This window comes from Loxodonta africana, chromosome 2 (genome assembly GCF_030014295.1).
Source record: "Loxodonta africana isolate mLoxAfr1 chromosome 2, mLoxAfr1.hap2, whole genome shotgun sequence".
NCBI lineage: Eukaryota > Metazoa > Chordata > Mammalia > Proboscidea > Elephantidae > Loxodonta > Loxodonta africana.
The window spans coordinates 139523589-139551017 of NC_087343.1; the positions used below are offsets into that span (position 1 = coordinate 139523589).

General features: G+C 40.2%; 1 long non-coding RNA gene across 3 annotated transcripts in view; it reads right to left on the reverse strand.

Moving 5' to 3' along the window:
- The window catches only part of LOC111750853 (uncharacterized), a 60951-nt gene that overhangs the window by 21737 nt on the left and 11785 nt on the right, over window positions 1-27429 (reverse strand). Inside the window, exons 2-4 of one of the 3 annotated variants that reach the window (XR_010319272.1) lie at window positions 9527-9612; window positions 7637-7735; window positions 7134-7205 (exon numbers count right to left, since the gene is read on the reverse strand). This is a non-coding gene — a long non-coding RNA (uncharacterized LOC111750853). The remainder of the gene's footprint in view (window positions 1-7133; window positions 7206-7636; window positions 7736-9526; window positions 9613-27429) is intronic. The other 2 variants (XR_010319267.1, XR_010319268.1) reach the window with 2 other exon arrangements.

Sequence of the window (27429 nt, forward strand, 5' to 3'; positions counted from 1 at the left end):
CGTAGTCTTGCTATCTTTGCTCCCAAGGAACATTCTGGACATGCTTCTTCGAAGACAGATTTGTTAATTCTTTTGGCAGGCCATGGTATTTCAATATTCTTCTCCAATACCACAATTCAAAGGTGTCAATTATTCCTCGATCTTCCTTATTCATCATTCAGTTTTCACATGCATATGATGCAATTGAAAACACCATGGCTTGGGTCAGGTGCACCTTAGTCTTCAAGGTAACATTCTTGATTTTCAACACTTTAAAGAGGTCTTTTGAAGCAGATTTGCCCTATGAAATGCATCTTTTGATTTCTTGACTGCTGCTTCCATGGGTGTTGATTGTGGGTCCAATTAAAAGGAAATCCTTGACAACTCCAATCTTTTCTCTGTTCATCATGATGTTGCTTATTGGTCCAGTTGTGAGGATTTTTGTTTTCTTTTTGTTGAGGTGTAATCCATACTGAAGGCTGTGGTCTTTGATCTTCATCAGTGCTTCAAGTCCTCTTCATTTTCAGCAAGCAAGGTTGTGTCATCTGCATAATGCAGGTTGTTAATGAGTCTTCCTCCAATCCTGATGCTGACTCATAATGACCCTATGTACAAGAGAATGAAATACTGCCCGGTCATGTGCAATCCTCACAATCGTTGTTATGCTTGAGCCCCCTGTTGCAGTCACTGTACCACCCCATCTTGTTGAAGGTCTTCCTCTTTTTCTCGGACCCTCTACTTTACCAAGCATGATGTCCTTCTCCAGGGATTGGTCCTTTCTGATAACGTGTCCAAAGTATGTGAGACATAGTCTTTCCATCCTTGTGTATAAGGACCATTCTAGCTGTCCTTGTTCCAAGACAGATTTGTTCATTCTTTTGGCAGTCTGTGATATATTCAATATTCTTCATCAACACCGTAATTCAAAGGCGTCAATTCTTCTTAGGTCTTCCTTATTCACTGTCCAGCTTTCACAGGATATGAGGCATTTGAAAATACCACGGCTTGGATCAGGTGCACCTTAGTCTTCAGGGTGACATCTTTGCTTTTTAACACTTTAAAGAGGTCTTTTGCAACAGACTTACTCAATGCAGTGCATTGTTTGATTTTTTTGACTCTTGCTAAGTAAGCTTGTAGTTAGAGGCTAATATTGCTTTAAAGTAATTTCCCACATAACAGGAAGATTCAATATCTGAAAAAGTTAATAGATTCAATGGCATTTCAATCACAAACTCAACAGTTTTTTTTTCCTTTTGTAACTAACAAGTATATTCTAACATGTACATAGAAGAGCAGAAGTCCAAGAAAAACCAAGACACTCCCAGAAAAGGAGAAATAAATGTAGAAGAAGGTGGTGGTTGTGGATGCTCTTACCCTATCGTATGAGACTGTATTTACAAAATTATGTTGTACCGGCACATAAAACCCATTGCAAACGGGTTAATTCCGACTCATAGTGACCCTAAAGGACAGAGTAGAAACTGCCCCATAGGGTTTCCAAGGATCAGCTGGTGGATGTGAACTGCTGACTTTTTGGTTAGAAGCTGAGCTCTTAACCACTGTGCCACCAGGGCCCTCTTGGCATATAAATAAATAAATATGCCAATGGAACATAACAGCAATATAAGGAAACTGCAAAAATGATGAACTATTTAATACCGGTTAATGTCAAGTGGTGACACTTGAGTGTCAGCAAGGGCAGTTGCATTATCTCAATCAGTTGAAGCAGCAGTGCAGAAAAACAGTGTGTACTATTGTGCAGACAAGAACACAGCATAGTTCACAGAGTGCAAAAGAATCACTCTCGTGAAACTGTCTGGGAAAACCTTGAGGAGTTGGAGTTCTTGCAAAGTTGTCAGAGCCAAAGTCTAACAACTGTTAGATATACTGCTGTTGGACTGTGACTTTCTTTTGTATTCAGGCTGATGAGGATGGGATCAAATGGACTGTGTAAGTTTTTGTGTTTTATGTTTTTAAAACGCTATTTTATATAGAGAGGGTATTATTGATTGAATTGTGTCCCCCCAAAAAATATATTTTAAATCCAGAGCTCTACGCCTGTGGTTATAATCCCATCTGGGTTATTTTTGTTACGTTAATGAGAGAGGATTAACTTAGGTTGTGTGCTGAGTCAATCTCTTTTGAGATATAAAAGAGGTTAAACAAGCAAGTGAGTGAAGCAGATGTGGGAGAAGAGAGATGTCTGGCCATATGAAGCAAAAGCTCATACGGCAAAAGCTCAAAAGAGACAAGGACCTTCCTCCAGAGCCAACAGAGAGAAAAAGTCTTCCCCGAGAAACAGCACCCTGAATTCAGACCTCCAGCCTCCTTAACTGTGAGAAAATAAATTTCTGTTTGTTAAAGACACCCATTTGCGGTATTTCTGTTATAGCAGCACTAGATAACTAAGACAGGAGGTTACACATAAACTAATTCTTGCAATATACCAACCATACATTGCTTGTCTTAAGTCAGTTCTTTGGGAAACAGACTGAGATAGAGACACACACACACAGAAGGTTTATTAGGGAGTGGTCTCAGGAAAAACAGTGATAAGAGAATAAGGGGAGCAGGGCTGGACAACAGGAAAAGGTGAGCTTTGATGTACTTGCAACAGAAGCCTCAATCAATTCTGTGGAAAACTGGATCTGGGAGTTCTTCAGAATTGTACTAAACTGAGGCATGAAGACTAGGCCTTTGTATCCCCGCACTGACCAGTAAGGAGAAGCCCATCATCCTCGGGGCGGGCCTCTAACCTTGGGCAAGGCAGAGCTCTTCTGTTGAGGGCACTGACCAGTAACAGGCTCGGCTGTGAGCCATCGGCAGCCCACATACCTGGCAGTTGGGGAATGAGTACAGAAGGGAGGATCTACTACATTACTTGATCATTTTTTCTTACCAAAATAAAACATTCTCAAGCTATATATCATAATCATAGGTGATATTATGTTGACCTTAAATGCTTGCAATTAACTGAAGTAGCAAATTGCTTTTTGGTATGACATTTATAAAGCTTAGTAGGCCTCATTTAAATAGATGTGTCTTTTTTTTTTTTTTTAAAGGAAGTAGTTTTTTCAGCTCATATACAAAAAGGGGAAGTCATGGCACAGTGGTATAAGTTGAGGTAAAGTAGCTGCAGGTGCTGGCCAGTTGATGCACACTGACGGCGTAGGGGTGGGGCACAGAAGGAGTAAAGAATAGTCTGAAGTGATCTGGGCAGAGTGCCAAAAAAAAAACACAAAATACAGGAAATTACTTTTTGTTTGTTTGTTTGTTTTTGCAGGTTCTGATCTATGAAGTAAAAATATATAAGTGATGTTGCAACCTTCTCAGTGCCTCACTGATCTTATCAGGAAGCATATAATTTGTGTCATTATTGGTGATGTTCATTTTGATCACTTGGTTAAGGTGGTATCCACCTGTTATCTTTACTGAGGTTCATATCTTTTTGTTCACAATTAATAAGAAGCCTATTAGAAAATGGGGTTATTAGAAAATATTTTGAGATAATGTAGATATCCTGTTACTCATAGAATTTTCACCCATTAGTTTCAGTATACATTGATGATTCTTGCCTGGATCAATTGTTATGATGGTTACCAAGTGGTGATTTTTTAATTCCTCTCTATTTATTAGTTGTGAAGATAGAAAGGGCCTTTCCTTTAGTGCCATTGTATTTACTTATTATCAGTATGAACTAATTGCTTTTTATTTTATGCAATGTGTTAAAATCCATTACTGTCATTATTCATTTTGATTACCAATTTGTAGCAGATTTGGCATATGGGAGCCTCTTCGACCTGGTTCTTTTTTCCTTTCGACACATCACCATCATCTCTGAGCACTTCCTTTGTTTCTGGTATAACAAGAGTTCCAGGCTTATCTTGCTTTATTTCCCTGTCCCAGCCACTGAATCAGCCACTTCTTCAAAAAGACCTGGCTCTTTTCAGTAAGCAGTGGTAGTTACAAGCCAAGATCTTGGCTCTAGATATGATTATTGCTATGGTTTCTGGTACCTTTTAGTGTACAGAAGTTTTTCCACATAAATAATTTATACCAAATGTCCAAAATAGGGGATTCTAGGGATACAGAAAGTAGATTAGTGGTTTCTTGGGGGCTGAGAGGGCTGAAGGGATAGGGCATGATAACTAATGAGTGCAGGGATTCTTTCTGGGGTGATAAAAATGTTCTAAAATTGACAGTCATGATAAAAGGAATTATATCCAAGAGTATATTATGAATAATTTTCACTTTTTGTTTTAATTTTTTATTGTGAAATTTAACTACGAAAAGTATAACATGTGTGTGCCCATACAGTTTTTGAATTATGAGCTCATATCGTTATCTCTAATTCTAATCTAATGCCACTGAGTCTTTCTTATCCTCCCTCATTCCCTATTTGTATGTATTCTTCCTTAGGGAGAGCTCTGGCTCTTGGTAGGATGACTCAAAGACAAATTCTACCTCCCTGCCAGAGTTATCCAGCAGGATTGAGCCCACAGCTGTACCCATTCCTCCAGTGGTGCTTTCTGCAAGTCACCTCCCAAGTAAATTACCTGCATTCAAATCCTCTCCTCAGATATGCTTCCAGGGATATTCAACCTAAGACACACATCCCCACCCACAAATTAAATGTACCAAGAAATGGTCTTGTAAAAACTGCCTGTATACCAGTTCAAAGTACAATATTACTTTTGCCATATAGTGAGGTACATGCAGAAAATAAAATATAGTACAAATTCAGTAAGAAATGTTTTACTTTCTCATACTAAATATTTTAGCATTCAATTTTTCCATAAAATATATAACTTTACTATGAATATGATATTTATGGATGAGTCAAATTATAGACTACAAGAAGAAAAAAAGGAAGGAAACAAGAAAGGAATAAGAAAGGATAGAAAAGAAAGAAAAAGGAAAAAATAAATCTATAGATGAATGTTTTATATAACCTTTATGAGTCATGAACATTAACAATATGTTATTTGATCCAGATATCCATGCCTCTGAGGATCAAATGTAGGAATAAATGAAGACTGAGGCCCTGATTATGATCTCAGGCAAAAAGGAGGTGATATTACTACATCAAATGAGCTATTCATGAAAAAAAATTTTGATTAAAAAAAAAAATCTTTTTTCCTTGCCTATCATCTCTGGTTCAATTTTTAGAGAGAAAGGTACAAAAACAGGAAACATTCTCAGATCAGTACCAGTTTAATAAGAATAGCTTCCCACATGATATAATCTCTTTCAAAGTTTTAGAGAGAAAACAAAGAAAAATGAAGTCTTCGCTCTATAAATCTACTATAACAGATAAAATGAAAACAATATCAGAGAAAACTGTAAACCTAGTAGAAGGAAATATAAAGATGAATTATGTTTACAAAAATTAACTGGAAAATTAAAAAATAGTGGGGTAATTATTCATAAAAGAATGCACAATAGGACTTGTTCCATATAGTCAACTTCCTTTTACAAACAAAAAAGACAAATTAGTAGGAAAGGTTAAGCCTTTTAAAGTAGAAATACTCTTTGATCTCCTGTATTTGTCTGTATAGCAATTTTCTTCATAAAGTACCTTTTTGGTGAAGAACAGAGAATATAGTTATTTACGGAGTTGTTCCTTACTTCGACCAATGAAATTAATGAAAAAGGTTTTCTAAGACTTCCTTTGTTAGTCTTTGAGGCATCTTTTCCCTCCCAGTTGGAGACACTGATCTGAAAACTGGAAGATTTAGTCTCATCAAACCTTGGGCTGACCCTGAGCAGACCCTGAGCAGGCAATGTTGGTATGCTGGCTTCAGGCTCAGGCTCATAATTGGGCAAAGTCTAGAATCAGTCTTCCTTCTGTACATCTACTATGAGCACTGGATGCTTAAGAGCCCACTGAGTTGTAGCCCGTTGTCCATGTTCCAGTTATATCCTGATCTCTCTCTTGGTTTTAGAGTGTCACACTCAAGCTCCCTAAGCCAGCACTGAACTTTGTTTCTACACTCTAACTCTTGTTAATACCGGCTCCTCTGACAGGATTAGATCTTCCTCAAGTCCCTCCCTAGCAGTGGTCTGGGATATGATGAATGGACTGACCACCTGGAACCAGGATTCTTACATTTACCTGCTTGACTATTATCTGTCACTTGAACATCTGACATCCCAAATAAGTCATAAAACAACTTCAGATTTTCTATAGACATTTGATTTAGCTGTTGTCTACACTCATCAAGGGCTAGCTTTCCAACTCTAAACTAAGTGTGAAATTAAAAGACCTGGATTCAAGTCCACTATATCTGATGAATGAAGAGGGACAGACTAGATAATAAATGACCCTAGAAGTTTTCTCTGGGTTGTCTGAATGAGATCACTGGGGCTGGGGGCTCCTCTCCCCTCATCAGTGGAAGGAGCTATGTCTGAACAACTTCCCACGGCATCAATGGTTCCCTTTCTTCCCAGCAGGAAGAGCTGTGCCCAAACCAATGCACTCATAGGTTCACAAGGTGCTAGTAACTAGTGTTCCCAGGCAACTCCCCTGAAAAACTGGCAGCTAGGCTTAGACTACTGTCCAAACCAGACTTTATATCCTTTGTTTACAAGTTCACTTCTCATCTTGCTCTATAAAAGGGTGAGCAACAGGAGGTGGATCTCTATTCCAAAGCACAGTCTTATCATGCATTTGGCTGTACCCAGCCCTCTGTACAGGATGCCCAGAGAATGGGAAGCTCTCTGTCTGTGGTGTATACCAACTGATACTGTGAGAGCCCTTGGCTTACAGTGTAATGTTTTACTTCTTAGACCTCAACCTACCAATCTGTGAAAAAGGAAAAAACAATATTTACCTCACGGGATTGTTTTGAAAATAAACTGATCCTCTTATTCGATTATTTATTGAATGCTTACTCTGTGCAAAACACTATTGTGTTAGCTGTCACATAAAAGTTTGCTACACGGATTTAAAAAAAAATCACCTTTGAGAGTGGTGTCACAGATTTGGGTTTACATTCCGATTTTGGTGTTTGGAGCCCTGGTGGCACAGTGTTAAGAGCTCGGCTTCTAGCCAAAACACTGGCAGTCCAAATCCGCCAGCTCCTCCTTGGAAACCCTATGGGGCAGTTTTACTCTGGAATTGACTCTACCGCAATGGTTTTGTTGTTTTGTACCTGTGTGACTTTGAGTCAGTCCTTAGACTCTCTGAACTTCAGAGTGGTCGTGAGCATTAACTGAGATGACGTCTATAAAAGAATTGCATATATATTTAGTGCCTAGTACATGTTCAGTAAATTGTTAATTTGCCTTCCTGCTTCCTTACCTCTCTTCGCTTTCCCCCTTCCTTCTTTCATTCATGCTTGCTTGTTTCTTATCCCATTTTGACTTTTTCTTCTTTGTTCTACTTATCCTGACTCCTTCTCCCTCCAAATCTTCCCCAAACTGATGCTTAGTAGGTCAGGGCCCAGGTAGTTTGAAATGGTCTCCCAAACTGATATTAAATGTTTTCCTAAACTGCCCCAAATCCTAATATGCTGCAGGAATGAATCCTTAATGAGTGTGGCCATGGCACCTTGTGGAGGGGCCCTGACCTACTACACATGGAGAGGTTGGGCAACAAAAATCCAACTTTGTTACGATGCTTTCTATCTCATCATAAAGGACAGTTAACACTCACGTCAGTAGTCATCAGATTTGCATCTTAACGCAAATCCGGGCTGTTCTTTGCTTCCCTCTTCTGGCTGCTTTCTTCTTTTTAGATTTCTTCAGAGTGCAGCTGTCATTTGAAGAAACGGAATAAACAAGTCAGCAATTCTAGAGTGGAGTCCCTGGGTGGTGCAAACAGTTAACATGCTGGACTGCTAACCGAAAGGCTGAAGGTTCAAGGCCACCCACAGGTACCTTGGAAGAAAGGCTAGGTGAGCTACTTCTGAATAATCAGCCAATGAAAACCCTATGGAACACAGTTCTACTCTGACACGCATGGAGTCGCCATCAATCAGAATTGACTTGATGAGAACTGGTAATTCTAGAATAGCATCCAAAATAACCCCTCCCCCACCTCTCTTTACAAGCCTTGGGGGATTTCACACAATGTGCCTGCTGACATCAGTGGAGCTAGGAAGACTAGTAGAAATTGAGACTTGCAATGAGACGTTCCTCTGCGGATCTGGGTAAATAAACCCAGCTGAGATACTGGTGAAAGCTCTCTTGGGATAGTGGAGGGGTTCCCTCTTTAGGGAGCTAACTCAAATGAGTTCAAGACCCAGGCAGATTAGTAAATTAGTAAAGAAAAAAAAAATCCTTTGCTGTCGAATCTGTTCCAACTTACAGCGACCCTACAGACAGGGTATAACTGCCCACAGGGTTTCTAAGGCTGTAAATCTTTACAGGAGCAGGCTGCCACATCTTTCTCTTTTGAAGTGGCTGATGGGTTTGAACTGCTTACCTTTCGGTTAGCAGCTAAGTGCTTTAACCACTGCGCCACTAGAGATCCTTAAATTAACAAAGGGACAAGTACAATAATATAGCACATGGAGTTGCCAGGAGTCAGTTGACTCGAAGGCGACTGGACTGGATTGGCCTGATACACAACTGGGAGTGCTGGGACTATGGTAAACTGGAGAACATATGTCTGGCCTAAAAATAACCCATATGGAGCCTAAAAATATTCAATTTTAAACAAATTGATATTTAAACAAATATCAAACATTGTGTATTGTTATGGATTGAATTGTGTCCCCCCCAAAATATGTGTTATTAAATCCTAACCTCTATGTCTGTGGTTATAATCCCATTTGGGATTGAATTGTCTGCTATGTTAAGAAGTCAGGATTAGTGTACAGTGTGCCTTGAGTCAATCGCATAAAAAATACACAAGAAGCAAGCAGAGATAGGGGAAGACAGATGCTAAGCTAAGACAGGGAACGGAGGGCCCCCCGAATCTGCAAATAAAGTATAGGAAATAGGCCAAGGTGCAGAAACAAACCCATTCCCCAGAACAATGGGGCAGGGTATCAGAAAATAGCCCACAAACTTCTTTAAAGTTGTCTTACAGAAGCAGCTGGATAAAACCAGCCCCAGGGACATGTGCAGAAGTAGCTGGATAAAACCAGCCCCAGGGACATGTGCTGAACATCCACCTGTGACCGCTGTGTGACCTTCCACCAGGGGCTGTGAGGGGCAGCAGCAGCAGCTGGGAATTGAACTTGGGGAGCAAGAGACTGTGCAGGTGCAACACCCCATAGTAAGTCCTGCTACAAATCCCAGAGGCCTCCGGGACAGGAGCCATCTTAGAAAGCTGCTGCACGCACACCTTAGTTATCCTATCCCCACTCAAAACAGGCTACTTGCTGGAAAACCCTGCGTATGCCTGTGAATAAACATGAATCTTTTCCCGCCCAAGAATTTTTAAAAACCCAGGCAAGTCTTTTGTTCTGTGAGATGGGGGGCGAAGGATGGGGTGGGGGATGGGGAAGTGGGTATGCGATGCTTAGGCCCTCTTTGTCTCTGCTTGCAAGCCTCTTCAATAAAGTTTTGCTCATGTGGAAAACTCATAGTGCCTTACCTGCTTATTCTTGACCAGTGAGAGTCAAGAACCTTATTCAGGTAACAAAGCCACATGGAGATCTCCAAGGGTCCAGGAAATGGAACCTGAAGAGACAAGAACTTTCCTCCAGAGCTGACAGAGACAGCCTTCCCCTAGAGCTGGCACCCTGAATTTGGACTTCTAGCCTCCTAAGCTGTAAGAAAATAAATTTCTGTTTGTTAAAGCCAGATACTTGTGGTATTTCTGTTATAGGACCATTAGATAACTAAGATAAGTATGCAAAACCAAATATGTTGGTGGACCAATTTGACCTATGGGCCATAAATTTGCAAGCTTTCTAAGACTTACGGAACCTGGTTTCTAGGGAATACAGCAACAGATAACAGTGATGAGCCAGAAAAGTAGTTGCCATCAGGAATACTTAACAAGGAGTACGGCAGTGACCTAAGAGCAAGTGTTGCTATGGCATTTAGTATGAGGGTAGTAAGCCAGCAGTTAACAAAGTCCCAGTTCCAGAGATGAGAGTGGTGGTTGGTAGAGTTCCAGACCCTCAGTGATAGTGAAGGGAACAAGCCAGAGTTCCCAACCAGGAAGGCCTAGGGTATTAGGCTGGAGATTATTACTGGGACTCAAAATAAGGATTTGACAAATGGCAAGACCAGGTATCATATATTATTGAATGGCTTGCTTGTTGAATGCTTTTAAAATGTTTATATTGCTTCTTAAAAATGGATTTTAAAATGCTTATTATAGAGAATTTAGAAAATGGATTTTAAATTGCTTACTATAGAGAATTTAGAAAAGCATAACAATAACAAAAACTTTAGGGCTGTCCTATGTATGGGAAAACAGGGGCTGTTTCCGGAGCATGGGACCAGGCAGAGAATCAAGAGCTTCTATCTTTGGGAAGAGAGCTCAGAGGTAAGGAGGCTGGAAACTGGGGTAGGAGCTAGAATTGCGCTGGCCAAGCTTCACGAATTATCTAGAGCAGAACTGATTTTAGAATGTTTCAGATTATTTATCAGGATTTTTGGTTCGTGGTGAGGAACCAGAATATAAAACCTAGCCCATGTCTAGTTAGATTTTTAGTATTCATAATATAGCTGAGTTTGTTTTCAGAGTTGTGACTTTCAGGATGTTAAACATTCATATATTATTAAAATCTATATCCTAAATACCTTTCTGGGGGGTTACAGACTATTTTGGATTATAAACACTACTAATTTTCTACATCATGAATTATATTTGTCTTAAAATAACTCTGATTTGGTTTGGTCTATGACTCTTTTTAGTCCTCAACTTCTTACGTATTAGTTTGGGTCACTATGGGTTTTTAGCATAGGAATGTCTTTCAACGGTAAGTCACAAGTCAATTGAGACTATGACGATGTGCCTAGGGCCAAAATTAATTGCTGTTGGCCAGTATGTTAATGTATTGAGTTTTAATTCTGGAATTTCTATTCAAAAGTAATTATTTCAATGCAAAAATGGATTATTATTTTTTAAAAGGGTATCTTAGAAGAGAAACTTGATATTTAGAGGAGAAACATTTCAATCTGCTATAAATCGCACTCACGCCTAGTCTAAAATAAGCAAAATAAATCATCCATAATATGCCCACATAACGGCATTTTCAGTGAACAGGGGCTTTGTGTATAACATGTCTCCAAAACGAAAAGTCTAAGATTTCCCATGTGTGACAGCCATAATGAGTCCACTCACGTGTTCTAACATCTGATAGTCTAACATTATTTGTATATTTAGTTTTTCTTTAAACTTCCTCTTTTTCTTTTTTAGTAATAGACATCTCCGCTTCAGCAATTTGTGAATTTTAAACTTCCTTCTGCAAAAGGGTTTTAAAAACCTGCTTGTTGCTTATACAATATAACCATTATCTCTTTGGAAATCTTAAAAAATGTAGTAGAAGTGGTGAAAAATTGAATTGTATGTACTCTTAAGAGAATTTATGCCAGGCGTATTTTGCCCATAGGTTTTAGCTCAAGACATTAATATAGTTGCTGCTGGAAGGAACAACAGTAAACATCTCTAGCTAAATTATCAGTAAATATGTTTAAAGGATTAGTTAAGAAACAGCAATTGAGGAAATATGAATTCTACTCTTCATTTTTTCTGATGTAACTTCATGATGTTAAATCATGCATTTTATTTTGTTATCTCGATTTTGTACCTTATCAAATTGAGCAAACTCTATTAATTAATAACCACTTAATAATATGGAAAGAACAAAAGAGGATTTATGGAGAAATAGGCCAGGAGTTACAAAATCCGGCTGCTGAGCACAGTCTTGTCATTTCAAGTAGCCCAGTTAATTTAGACAAGCAACTTCATTTTTTTAGAGGCTGTCATTTTTCCTCACCTGTCAAATAGAGAAAGTACTATATATCTCATTACCCTGCAAGATTACAGAACAAAATGAAATAATGTTGGTAAAAGGATTTTAAGAATTGCCAAGTGCTACGTAAATGCAGGTTACAATTTTGGAAATAACTGCAGGGTTTTGCTATAGTACCATCTGCTATAGCATGGAATTCAATATAAAGCTACTCTATTTCAGATTGTTCAAAGGCATATATTAGTAGAAAAGCAACATCGTGTTCATCTTAATAGGAATTTCTTTTAAAATTTTGTAAGAATTTTGTTAAAAAGCAAAGATGTCACTTTGAGGAATAAGGTGAGCCTGACCTTTATATGCATGTGAAGGCTGGACAACGAATAAGGAAGACCAAAGAAGAACTGATGCCTTCAAATTATGGCATTAGCAAAGAATATTGAATACAGCATGGACTGCCAGATGAACGAACAAATCTGTCTTGGAGGAGGTACAGCCAGAATGCTCCATAAAAGCAAGAACAGACTTTGTCTCATGTACTTTGGACATGTTATCAGGAGAGACGAGTCTCTGGAGAAGGACGTCATGCATGGTAAAGTAGAAGGTCCGTGAAAAAGAGGAAGACCCTCAACAAGGTGGAAGGACACAGTGGCTGCAACAACGGGCTCAAACATAACAATGGTCATGAGGATCGTGCAGGACCAGGCAGTGTTTCATTCTGTTGCACAGAGGGTCATTATGAGTTGGAATCGATACGATGGTACCTAACAACAACAACAATTATAATAAAATTCCAAGAATATTTGTTTTGGAATTCTGAATCTATTTCTGTTAAATCACACAGGTGCTATTTCAATGATTTACGTCTGTCTTGAGAGAGATGTCTTTTCCCTACTCATTTGTCCCCTATTCTTTTCACTACCACCCCTCCACCCTTAAGAACAACAAAATAAAACAAAAGGATGTTTATAGAAGCATCAACACTTACTTTTGTGTAGTGTTCCAGACCTCTTTGAAGTCTACCAAATAATGAAAGGGATTTGAAAAGATCTCATGGAGCTGTTCTAGCAGTAGTAAAAGCTACATATAGCATAGTGAAGGCTCATTTTTTTTTTTTTTTTTTGCCCTTCTGAAATCAGGTAAAACTTGAGTATTTCTAGGTTACAGCTGAATCCTTGTTTTATTTTTAAATTAAAGGGCACATTTAATAATACTAATTCCAAATCTGTATTTCCATCTCTGACCTCTCCCTGATATTCCAGACTTATATCCAACTATATACTTTATATTGTTGTTGTTTTGTGCAGTTGAGTAGATTCCAACTCATGGTGACCCCACCTGTTATACAGTTGAACTGCTCTATAGGGTTTTCTTGGCTGTAATCTTTATGAAGCAGATTTCTAGGCTTTTTCTTCTGTGGTGCCACTAGGTGGGTTCAAACCTCCAGACTTTTGGTTACAAGCTGAGTATAAATCATTTTTGCAACCAAGGAACCTTGGTATCTCCTTATAATTTCAACATGGGTACTTTAAATATAACATTGACAAAACAGAATTCTTGGTATCTTATTTTGACACCCCTACTGCAAACAAACAAACAAAAACTTTTTTTTTTTTTTTTTTACTGCAAACAAAAAGAGCCCTGGTAAAACTTAAGGAGACGGGGCCAGGACGGCAGAGTAGTCAGCATGCATCTGGCGGACCCTCTCGCAACAAAGGCCCGAGAAAACAAGTGAATCGATTATATATGACAATCTAGGAACCCTGAACATCAAAGGCAAAGCTGAGGAATCAGACTGAGTGGAAGGGGGAGGGAGAGATGGTTTAGAAGCAGCGAGTAGTTGCCAGACCTAACCCAGTGGGAACCAGCACCCTGCACGCCAGATCAGCTGGCATGTGCGGTGAGGCAAGCAGTAGCCTTTGGGACACATTTTCCAGACCAGGAGAGACCGAGCGGTGGAGAGTCTACTCAAGCTCCAGAACCAGTGAGAAGCAGCACTCATTCGGAAAAAGATAAGTACATGTGTCTAACCTACCGCATGGATCAAAAAACACTCCGTTTGGGAAGAACCTCTCTCCCATTTATCTGCTCCCTTCCTGCCCTTTGCTGGGTCCTGGGCCAGCTTCAGGAATTGCTGATTGCTGCTTCCCCTGGGCTGGAAGTAGGGCCCATCACACATCCTGAGGCTTTCTCCTGGCCTTAGAGAGGGAACAAATTAACAAACAGGAAAAAATAATCTGCCATCTCCCCTAAGCCGGGAACTCAGGGCAGACACAGCTCCCTTCCTAGGCATATGCATAAGGGGTTTACGGACTTTGAAAGCCTTTCACCCCATCATAGACCTGTGTGAGCCCATTTCAGCAACGTAGGCCCTCATTAGCATAGTACAATGGTGTATATACCTAAAGCCTAACTTCACTTTATCAGCTATATGGTGGAGTGGCAGCTTTGTAACATTTGACACCACTCAGTCCATTAAGCAGAGTCCTCATATACCGACATTAGGGGCCTGAGGGCTGGTGGCTCCACTTACACCACCTAGCCACTGGAAACAGGGGCCCAAGAATAAGTGGTGCCTCCCAGTCCTTACACCAACAGCATCGGATGCCCATAGTCTGGCTAAAAAACCCACCCACCTATGCACTGTAGGGAACAGAGACACGCTTTCCTCCCAGACACTCAGGCAGCCATCAGCCTCCTGCTTTGCTCAGCATGTGACCCCTTACTGTAGCCAGATACCTGTGACTACCCTAATCACCCCTCCTGGTCTAGGACTATAGGTAAGAGCCCGCACCACACATTTGGTGACCAACCATCTGGACACCTGAGCTGAATCCATACAAGAAAAGTAAACAGACTCCTGGACTCACATACCTAGTAACAGATTTAACCATCTGGTGACAGGATGTTAGAGCACCAATAATCAAATTAGCTCACACAAGCAGCCTATCTGGGCATATCGAAACAAAACAAGAAACTAGGACCCAGTAAGCAAACATAAAATAAATATAATAACTTACTGATGGCTCAGAGACAATAGTCAATACCAAATCACATAAAAAGGCAGATCACAATGGCTTCAGCAAGCTCCCAAAACAAAGAATCAAGAAATCTTCCAGAGGAAATAAATTCTTGGAATTACCAGAGGTAGAATACAAAAGATTAATATAAGGAATTCTTTAAGAAATCAGGAAGGAGATCAGGCAAAACACCCAACAAGCCAAGGAACACACAGAAAAGGCAACAGGGGAACTTAAGAAGATTATAGAAGAGCACAATGACAAATTTAACAGGCTGCAAGAACCCACAAAGACACAGCAAATAGAAATTCAGAAGATTAACAATAAACACTCAGAATTAGATAACTCAATAGAAAGTCATAGGAGCAGAAGAGAAGCAATGGAAGTCAGAATTAGTGAGAGACTGAAGATAAAGCCACTTGACACCAACTTATCTGAGGAAATATCAGATAAAGAATTAAAAAAGTGAAGAAACCCTAAGAATTATGTGGGATGCTATCAAGAAGAATAACCTATGAGTGACTGGAGTACCAGAACAGGGGGGAGGATAACAGAAAATACAGAGAGAGTTGTTGAAGATTTGTTGGCAGAAAACTTCCCTGATATCATTATAAAGAGGAGAAGATATCTATCCAAGATGCTCATTGAACCTCACACAAGGGAGATCCCAAAAGAGTCACCAAGACACATTATAATCAAACCTGCCAAAACCAAAGATAAACAGATAATTTTAAGAGTGGCTAGGGATAAACAAAAAGTCACCTACAATGGAGAGTCAATAAGAATAAGCTCAGACTACTTGGTAGAAACCATAAAGGCAAGAAGGCAATGGGATGACATACATAAAGCCTCGAAGGAAAAAAAAAAAATTGCCAGCCAAGAATTATATATCCAGCAAAACTGTTTCTCAAATTTGAAGTTTAGGGAATTTGCAAAAACCAAACCAGAACTACAAGAAATACTAAAGGGAGTACTCTGGTTGGAAAATCAATAACATCAGATAACAACCCAAGACTAGAACACAGGACAGAACAACCAGATATCAACCCAGATAGGGAAGTCACAAAAATAAATCAAAGCTAAAATGCCGAAAATAAGGAAACAGAGACATCAATATGTAAAAGATGACAACATTAAAACAAAAAAGAGGGACTAAAAATGTAGTCATAGATCTCTCATATGGTGAGGAAGTTAAGGCAATATAAAGGAATAAAACATTGCTTTAAACTTAGAAAAATAGGAATAAATATTAAGGTAACCACAAAGGAAACTAACAATCCTATACATCAAAATAAAAAACAAGAAAAACATAAAGGCTCAGCAAATACAAAAGTAACATTGAAAAAGATGAAAAGAAAATACATTAAAAAAAACAACAACTTAGCACAGAAAATTAAGTGGAATAAAGAAACTCTCGAAAACACACACAAAAAGACATCAAAATGACAGCACCAAACTCATACCTATCAATAATTATGCTGAACGTAAATGGACTGAATGCACCACTAAAGAGACAGATAGTGGCAGAATGGATTAAAAAACATGATTTGTCTATATGATCCCAAAAGAAAGTCACACCTTATACTTAAAGACACAAACAAATTAAAACTCAAAGGTTGGAAAAAATATATCAAGCAATCAACAATCATGAAAGAGCAGGAGTGGCACTACTAATTTCTGACAATATAGACTTTAAAGTAAAATCTACCGCAAATGATAGGGAAGGATACTATATAATGATTAAAGTGTCAATACACCAGGAGGACATAACTATAATAAATATGTATGGACCCAATTACAGGCTCCAAAATACATTAAAAAAACTCTAACAGCATTGAAAAGAGAGAAAGACAGCTCCAAAATAATAATAGGCGACTTCAACATACAACTTTTAGTGAAGGACATCCAGAAAGAAGCTCAATAAAGGCATGGAAGATCAAAATGCCACAATCAACCAGCTTGATCTTATAGACATATACAGAACACTGCATCCAACGGCAGCCAAGTACACTTTCTTTTCCAAAGCACATGGAACATTCTCCAGAATAGGCCACATATTAGGCCATAAAGGAAGCCTTAACAGAGTCCAAAGTACTGAAATATTACAAAACATCTTCTCTGACCATAAAGCCATGAAAGTGGAAATCAATAACAGAAAAAGCAAGTAAAAACATAAAACACATGAAAACTGAGCAATGCTTTGCTCAAAAACAACTGGGTTATAGAAGAAATTAAGGACAGAATAAAGAGATTCACAGAATCAAATGAGAATGAAAACACATCCTACCAGAATGTTTGGGACACAGCAGTGCTCAGAGGCAAATTTATAGCGATAAATGCACACATTCAAAAAGAAGACAGGGCCAAAATTATTAACCATACAACTTGAACAAATAGAAAGAGAGCAGCAAAAGAAGCCCTCAGAAAGCAGAAGAAAGTAGGTAATAAAAATTGGAGCAGAATTAAATGAAATACAAAAAGAATTGAAAGAGTTAACAAGAACGAAGTCTGGTTCTTTGAGAAGATCAACAAAATTGATAAACCACTGGCCAAACTAACAAAAGAAAAACAGGAGACGAAGCAAATAACCCAAATAAGAAATAAGATGGACAATATCACAACAGACCCAACCGTGGAGAGACTGGAACACTTATACACTCCTAGTAGGATATAAAATGGCACAACCACTTTGGAAATTGATTTAGTGCTTCCTTAAAAAAAAAAAAAAAACTAAACTATTTTTTTAGTTTTTTTTTTTAAAAAGCTGCAAATACAAGTACCATATGATCCAGCAATCCCACTCCTTGGAATATAACCTAGATAAATAAGAGCCATCACATGAATAGATATACGCGCATCCATGTTCACTGCAGCACTGTTCACAATGGCAAGAAGATGGAAACAACCTAGGTCCCCATCAACGGATGTATGGACAAACAAATTATGGTATACTCACACAATGGAATACTATGCAATGATAAAGAACAACAATGAATCTGTGAAACGTCTCATAACATGAATGAATCTGGAAGGCATTATGCTGAGTGAAATCAGCCAGTTGCAAACAGACGCATATTGTTTGAGACCACTATTATAAGAACTCCAGGAAAGGTTTAAACACAGAAGAAAATGTTCTTTGATGGTTACGAGGGTGGGGAGGGATGGAGAAGGGTATTCACTAAATAGATAGTATATAAGAATTATCTTAGGCGAAGGGATGGACAATACACAATACAGGGGAAATCAGCAAAACCGGACTAAACTAAAAGCTAAGAAGTTTCCTGAATACAACCAAATACTTTGAGAGACAGAGTAGCAGAGGCAGGGGTCTGGGGACCACGGTTTTAGAGAACTTCTAGGTCAACTGGCATAACAAAGTTTATTAAGAAAATGTTCTACATCCCATCTTGGTGACTGGCATTTGGGTTCTTAAAAGCTAGTAAACAGCCATCTAAGATTCATCAATTGGTCCCAACCCACCTGCAGCAAAGCAGAATGAAGAACACCAAAGACACAAGGAAAATATGAGCCCAAGAGACAGAAAGGGCCACATAACCCAGAGACTCCATCAGCCTGAGACCAGAAGAACTAGACGGTGCCCAGCTACCCATCTTTGGCCGCCCTGACAGGGAACACAACAAAGAGTCCTTGATAGAGCAAGAGAAAAGTGGGGTGCAGAACTCCAATTCTAGTAAAAAGACCAGTCTTAATGGTCTGACTGAGACTGGAGGGATCCTGGAAGACATGGCCCACGGACCCTCTGTTAGTTCAGAACTGAATCTATTCCCAAGGCCAACTCTTCAGACAAATATTAGAGTATAAAATATAAAACAATACTCACGAAGAGAGTGCTTCTTAGCTCAAGTAGATATAAACAGGATACTAAATGTGCAGCTCCTGCCTGGAGCGGAGATGAGAAGCCAAAAAGGGACAGAAGCTGATTGAATGAACACAGGAAATCTGGGGTGGAAAGGAGGAGTGTGCTGTCACATTATAGGGAGAGCAACTAGGGTCACATAAAAATGTGTGCATAAATTTTTGTACAAGAAACTAATGAACTGTGAACTTGCACTTAAAGCACACACACACACAAAAGAGCGCTGGTTGTACAGTGATTAAGTGCTCAACTACTAACCAAAAGGTAGGCAGTGGGAATCCACCAGCCCTCCATGGGAGAAGATGTGGCAGTTTGTTTCCGCAAACATTGTTGTTGTTGTTGTTGTTGTTAGGTGCTGTCAATTCGGTTCCAACTCATAGGGATCCCATGCACAACAGAGTGAAACATTGTCCAGTCCTGTGCTATCCTCACAATTGTTGTTATTCTTGAGCCCATTGTTGCAGACACTGTTAATCCATCTTGTTGAGGGTCTTCCTCTTTTTCCCTGACTCTCTACTTTACCAAATATGATGTCCTTCTTCAGCAATAGGTCTCACATACATGTCCAAAGTATGTGAAATTGAAAATACCATGACTTGGGTCATGTGCACCTTAGTCCTCAAAATGACACCTTTGCTTTTTAACACTTTAAAGAGGTCTTTTGCAGCAGATTTACCTAATGCAATGTGTCATTTGATTTCTTGACTGCTGCTTCCATGGGTGTTGATTGTGGATCCAAGTAAGATAAGATCCTTGACAATGTCAATATTTCCTGTTTATCATAACGTTGCTTATTGGTCCAGTTGTGAAGACTTGTTTTATGTTGAGGTGTAACCCATACTGAAGACTATAGTCTTTGATCTTCTTCAGTAAGTACTTCAAGTCCTCTTCTCTTTCAATAAACAAAGTTGTGTCATCTGCATATCACAGGTTGTTATTAACTCTTCCTCAAATTCTGATATCTGTTCTTCTTCATATAGTCCAGCTTCTTGGATTATTTGCTCAGCATACTGATTGAATAAGTATGGGGAACGGGTACAACCCTGACACACACCTTTCCTGACTGTAAACCATGCAGTATCCCCTAATTCTGTTTGAACGACTACCTTTTGGTCTCTGTACAGATTCTTCATGAGCACAATAAAGTGTTCTGGAATTCCCATTCTTCACAATCTTATCCATAATTCGTTATTATCCACACAATCGAATACTTCTGCATAATCAATAAAACACAGGTAAACATCTTTTTGGTATTCTCTGTTTTCAAGCAAGATCCACCTGAGATCAGCAATGATATCCCTCGTTCCATGTCCTCTTCTGAATCTGGCTTGAATTTCTGGCAGTTCTCTGTCAATGTACCGCTGCAACCATTTTTGAATTATCTTTAGCAAAATTTTACAGCCTTGGAAACCCTACGGGGCAGTTCTACTCTGTCCTATAGCGTCACTATGAGTTGGAGTTGACTCGACATAACTGGTTTACTGGCTTACCCCCAAACACATTCATTATCCCGGTCTTCCCTATCTCAATTGCTGAAACCAGTATCACTCAATTATTGCAGCCAAAAACCTGTGAGTTTCCTATGATTACCTTTCTCCCAACTTACATATGCCATTAGCAGTGGATTAGGGTTCCAATCTCCCCAGAGCCTGGGCAGCCTTGTTTTCTCTTTTTTTTTTGATCAGTGCCATTTTTGCAGGGGTGAGATGGTATCTCACCGTAGTTTTGATTTGCATTTCTCTAATGGCTAATGACTGCGAGCATCTTTTCACGTGTTTGTTGACTGTTTGAAAGTCCTCTTTGATGCAGTGTCTGTTCACGTCCTGTGCCCATATTTTGACTGGATTGTTTTTTCCTTGTTGAGTTGTTGACGTTTTCTATAATGGTACAGGGTACACTTCTGGTCACTGTGTGGGCATGGGGGGATCGTACCAGTCACCAGGCAGCAGATATGGGGCGTTCCTACTGGTCACTGGCTGTGGGGGTGCTCCCGCTGTTTGCTGGGCAGCAGTTGCGGAGGTGCTCCTGCTGGCCATCAGTTGCTGGGCACTGGTGCGGGGGGCACTCCTGTGCAGCATACCAGGTGATGGGTTTGGTCTGTTTAAATGTGGGGGAGGAGGGTTGCATAGAGGTCGGTGGGATGGGGTACCTCTACTTACTACTCTATGGTTTTACTATTCAGTAGGTGTGTTGGTCATCTAGTGCTTGTATAACAAATACCACAAGTGGATGGCCTTAACAAAGAGAAGTTCATTCTCTCACAGTCCAGTAGGCTGTAAGTCTGAATTCAGGGCTCTAGCTCCAGGAGAAGGCTTTCTCTCTCTGTTGGCTCTGGAGGATGGTCCTTGTCATCAGTCTTCTCTTGGTCTGGGAGGGTCTCGGTGCAGGAAACTCAGGTCCAAAGGATGCACTCTGCTCTTGGCGCTACTTCCTTGGTGGTATGAGGTCCCCGTCTCTCTGCTTGCTTCTCTCTTTTATATCTCACAAGAGGTTGGCTTAAGACACTATCTAATCTTGTAGATCTCTTCAATATAACTGCCACTAATCCATCTCATTACACCATACTGATGGGATTTACAACACATAGGGAAATCATATCAGATGACAAAATGTTAGACAATCATACAATACTGGGAATCATGACATAGCCAAATTGACAGATATTTTGGGGGGACACAATTCAATCCATGACAGTGGGTGTTTCCTGGCCAAACGGTCAGGCACTGCCACTGGCGAGTAGTCCCTTCCTCAGTTCTTCCTCCCTCCCTTCTCTGCAGTAAGCAGGGTCACTGGAGCTCTTGCCCAGTCTTCCTGCACTCTTCCTTTTTAGCCCTGGCTTGCATCCTTCTCACCTTGTTTTATTCCAGATTTGTTTACACAGTATCTCTTTCCTCTGTTGTGAATTCTGTGTAGTCACCTGGGGAACATTGCCTGCTTTGCCCCAAAATGATCATGCTCTGTTGGACTGGCCAGCAGGGTGCCAAGGATCTATAAATCTCCACATCTGCTGTTTTCATTCTGTCTCTCCTTCCCCTCGGTGCTCAGTCTAATTCTTTGGCCTTGTGTTTGATGTTCAGGGTTCCAAAGTTGTCATCTGTTTCACTTGGTTTCTTGAATCTTTGTTGTAAGTGAAAGTTATTTTATGTCAGTCTAAGACATCATCTTAGGCTCCTCCCAACCACATACAACTTTTAAAACCAGGAAATTAACATTGATAAAATGCCATTATCTAATCTAGAGGTTTTATTTGGACTGATCCAATTTTCTCAGTAAAACATTCATTTTTACCTACTCTAAATCTAAAGTCTCTTCTGACATCTATTTAGGTCTCTTCTTTCTCTCCCGTCTTTTTAATGACTTCTTACTTTCTTCATGTATGACGTCCTTGATGTCATTCCATAGCTTGTCTGCTCTTCAGTCATTAGTATTCAGTGTATCAAATCTATTCTTGAGGTGGCCTCTAAATTCAGGTGAGATATACTCAAGGTCATACTTTGGCTCTCACAGACTTGTTCTGATTTTCTAGCTTCAACTTGAACTTCAATATGAGCAATTGATGGTCTGATCCCCAGTTGGGCCCTGGCCTTGTTCTGAGTGATGATATTGAGCTTTTCCATTGCCTCTTTCCACAGATGTAGTCGATTTCACTCCTGTATATTCCATCTGGTGAGGTCCATGCAAATAGGTGCTGTTTATGTTGAAAAAAGGTATGTGTGATGAAGAAGTTGTTGGTCTTGCAAAAATCTATCATGTGATCTCTGGCATCATTTCTATCATCAAGGCCATATTTTCCAACTATGGATCCTTCTTCTTTGTTTCCAACTTTTGCATTCCAATCACCAGTAATTATCAGCGCATCCTGATTGCATGTTCAATCAATTTCAGACTGCAGAAGTTGGTAAAAATCTTCAATTTCTTCATCTTTGGCCTTAGTGGTTGGTGCATAAATTTGAACAGTAGTTGTATTAACTGGTTTTCCTTGTAGGAGTACAGATATTATCCTATCACTGACAGCATTGTACTTCAGGATAATCTTGAAATGTTCTTTTTGATGATGAATGCAACGCCATTCCTCTTCAAGTTGTCATTCCTGGCATAATAGACCATATGATCGTCCAATTCAAAACAACCAATACCAGCGCATTTCAGCTCACGAATGCCTAGGATATCAATGCTTATGCATTCCATTTCATTTTAGACAATTTTCAATTTTCCTAGATTCATACTTCATACACTAGGTTCCAATTATTAATGGATGTTTACAGGTGTTTCTTCTCATTTTGAGTCATGCCACATCAGTAAATGAAGGCCCTGAAAGCTTGACTCCATTCACGTCATTAAGGTTGTGTCATGGATTGAATTATGTCTCCCCAAAAATGTGTGTATCAATTGGGCTGGGCCATGATTTCCAGTATTGTATGATTTTCCTATATTTTGTAAATCTTGCCTCATAATGTTAATGAGGGAGGATGGGTGGCAGTTGTGTTAGTGAGGCAGGGCTCAGCCTACAAGATTGGATTGTGTCTTGAGGCAATCTCTTGAGATATAAAAGAGAGATGTGAGCAGAGAGACAGTCAGACCTCATACCAACAAGAAAGCAGTGCCGGGAGCAGAGCGCGTCCCTTGGACCTGGGTTCCCTGCGTAGAAAAGCTCCTAGTCCAGGCGAAGATGGATGAGAAGGCCAACAGAGAGAGACAGCTTTCCTCTGCAGCTGATGCCCTGAATTTGGACTTTTAGCCTACTTTACTGTGAAGAAATAAACTTCTCTTTGTTAAAGCCATCCACTTGTGGTATTTCTGTTATAGCGGCACTAGATAACTAAGACAGATTGACTCTACTTTGAGGAGGCAGCTCCTTCCCAGTTGTCTTTTGAGTGCCTTTCAACCTGAGGGGCTCATCTTCTGGCACTAAATCAGACAATGTTCCACTGCCATTCATAAGGTTTTCACTAGCTAATTTTTTTCAGAAGTAGACTGCCAGGTCCTTCTTCCTAATCCGTCAGTCTAGAAGCTCAGCTGAAACCTGTTCACCACAGGTGGCCCTTTTGGTATTTGAATACCGGTGCCATAGCTTCTAGCATCACAGCAACACACAAGCCCCCATGGTACAACAAACTGACAGATGCATGGGGGAAGACCCTCAACGAGATGGACTGACACAATGGCTGCAACAATGGGCTCAGGCACAGCGGTGATAGTGAGGATGGTGCAGGACCAGGCGGTGTTTCATTCTTTTGTGCATAGAGTTGCTATGAGTCAGAACCAACTCAACAGCACCTAACAACAACAACAACAACAAATCTACAACAAGCATCAGAACAATGTTTTGACTAGCATGTAACTTTTGTTCCATAGATAGTACTATTACAATCTTGAACAGTTGCCCTGGAGTTGATTCTGACTTACGGTGACCCTATGTGTGTCAGAGTAGAACTATGCTCCACAGGGTTTTCAAGGGCTGATTTTTACAGAAGTAGATTACTGGGTTTTTTTTTCCAAAGTGCCTCTGGATAGACTCAAACAACCAACCTTTCAGTTATCAGCCAAGCACATTAACCATTTGTACCACCCAGGGACTCCATTATAGTCTCACTTTTCCTAATTATTTACATGGTACTTCATGAAAATATATGAAAAGAAGTGGGAACTTGTCTTTATCTAGTATTGCCTTGCTGTCAGACTTTTCATTATAAATTTAAAATTTTCGGGCCTCAGTTTCCTTAGTTACAGAATGAGTAGATTATACAAGATACTCTCTGAGGAGCGCACTGGTTCTACAATTCCAGTATTTTAGAATGGTTTCTGCTGATATATGTCAATCTCACTCTGAATTCTAGAACCATTGTGAGACTCTTTGTTTATAGCTGGGTTCCATACACCGAGGATAAGGTGATGAAAAGCACAGTTCTTGATCTGGAGGTTCTCACAGGCTAGTACAGGAACTCACATACAAGGTTGCTGCATTGGAGTAAGTAAAAATGAATGAAACCTGAGCCTCTCTCTGCTCAAGAGTCTTGACTCTACACACTAATTGTGGAATTTGAACTTTAAAATCCCACAGTTACTAATAATTACTTTTGCAATACTTTCTTTCAAGACTGTTTAAGGATAAAGAACGTCTATTAAGAACAAAAAGAAATGCCAGAAAGTTTTTAAGGAAAGCAACACTTTAGAGATTAATTCAAAAGGAGAGCTTGAATGGGAGCTTATGAATTTTACTTCTAGTTATTGCTCAACTGAGGAAAAACCAACAGATGACCGGTTAGACTAAGATGATCTCTGGGGCTCAAAGCTGTCAGAAGAGGGTAATCTTCAAGGAATTTCAAGGCTGAGATTTTCTCCCCTTACATAGACAGTTTAACTTATGGAATGATATTCATAAGCCCATACCACAGATTTTAGCTTTACGATCCCTGATGAGAAGGGTAGAGTGGGTTCCAGATGGGGGTCTAATCTCCATTGTGTTTGTAGAAACTCCTCATTCATTTTCTTTGAACTCTGCTTTCCTCCAACCTCCAATGGAAAGTGTTTTACTTAGTACTGCAGATAATTATTTTATAGATTACTATTCCAACCTTCTTATGGTTATTTAACATTTTCAGTTAATGTCATCTCTCTGAGCGATTGTGTAAGTAAACTTATTTAACAAAGCTGTATATCAGGAAAAGGAAGAAGGAAGGGTGTGGCTAAATGAGTTTCTTTTTGCCTTGGTTCTGTGAAAAAGAGAGAAAAAGAAAACAGCTTGGGAGAGTTTTCCTCTGGGCCCTGAAGATTTGTTATAGTTACCCTTGTTACAGTTGCCCTAAAGCTTTGGAGGAGCTTGTTAATTTTACCCAGGAAAGATGCCAGCTGCTGCTGTTAGAAAATGTCAACAAAGCAAACAGATGGAGCCTCTTGCAAGGAGGCTGGTCAGTTAGTCTAGAGAAGGGATTGTTCAGTTATTAAGAAAATAGTGTTAAAAAATTCTCCCAACAGGATTGAGCCATTTGCCTATATAAGCACCCATCCCACAGAGGTTGAGGGCGGACCTCACTATCATCAAGAAGGAGCCTCAAGTGGAGAACATCCTTTGGACCCGGGGTCCCTGTGCTGAGAACTTCCTAGACCCAGGAGATGGAGAGAGAGCTGTTAACACTGGAGTGGCAGCAGCAGAAACACGAGACCAGAGTGAGATGGTATGGTGGGCTTCCTGGCCCATGGAACAAGGTGTCTACAGGGGGCTTGCCAACCCACAGAGCAAGAGAGCATTCCCAAATGGAACTATACCAACAACTATAGGGGTTAGGATTTACAACGCATAGATTTGAGGGACACAATTCAATCCATAATGATCCATAGTATTAAGCCTGTGAAAATATTAGGTCACACAGCAAAAGGGGATTAAGTTTTCTGATGTAATTAAGATTGTCAAATACTGACCTTAAAATGGGGGAAATTATTCTGGATTATTGCAGTGGGCCCAATGTAATCATAAAAAAAATAAATAAATTTTTTTTTTTTTTAATCATAGGGTCCTTAAATGTAGAAGTGTTGATCAGAAGAAGAGGCAGGAGAGATCTGAAGCCTATAACATTACAGACCACAGATGTTGGCTCTAAAGATGGTGGTAAGAGACTATAAGGCATAGGATACGGGTGATCTCCAGAAACTGGCAACAGCTCTTAGCTGAAAATCAGCAAGGGAATGATGACCTTAGTCCTATAAACACAAAGAGAGGCGGGCCAAAATGGCAGAGTAGTCAGATGCTTCCGGTGATCCCTCTTCAAACAAAGACCCGAAAAAACAAGTTAATCAATTATATGTGTGACAAGCTAGGAACCCTGAGCATCAAAGGCAAAGTTAAGAAATCAGACTGAGTGACAGCGGAGGGAGAGATGGTGCAGAAGCAGCAAGGAGTTGCCAACCCCACGGCAGTGCCTCAGCCCTGATTCCTTGGTGCGACTGCAGAGGGGCTGATGGTAGTTTTCTAGGACACGGCTGCTTCAGTGAAAGAAGGCAAGCAGGGTGGTGCACCCCTGACCCTGTGGTGTACTGCAGCAGGGCTGGCCGTGGCATTTAGGACATGGCAGCTTCAGCAAAGAAGGCAAGCTCAGGAGACAGCCCTAACCCCCTGGGGCAGTCTGAGCAGGAACCCAGCCAGTGCACACAGGCTACACATGCCTCTGGAATCTGAGATAATACAGCACACTGGGCCCAAGATAAGTGATTCTGTCTAATTTACTGCATGGATCTAATAGCTCCTCCTTTTGAAAGTTCTCTCTCCCTTCTATCTGATCCCTCCTCCCTCTGCCCCAGCCTTCTTTATTAACAGTTGATTTCCCTGGGCCTGAGATAGGTCCTGCTGCACTTCCTGAGCCATTCGTCTGGCCTTGGAGAAGGAACAAATTAACAAATGGGGGAAAAATATTCTGCAGATTCCCCTAAGCTGGAAACTCAGAGCAGAAGCGGCTCCAGTCCAGGCACAAGCAATCCACAGACTTTGTCCTTCACCACTGCATGGATCCAGGTGTTTCCACTACACCAGATAGGATCTGGCTGTTATACTGCAAGGGCAAACCTGTTTGAGGCCTGACTGTAACTGTTTCAGCTGTGTGGTGGAGAGGCTGGTTTTAGATGTTTGATACTGCTCTGCCTATTAAACAGGGCCTTCACCTACCCACAGCAGGGACCTGAG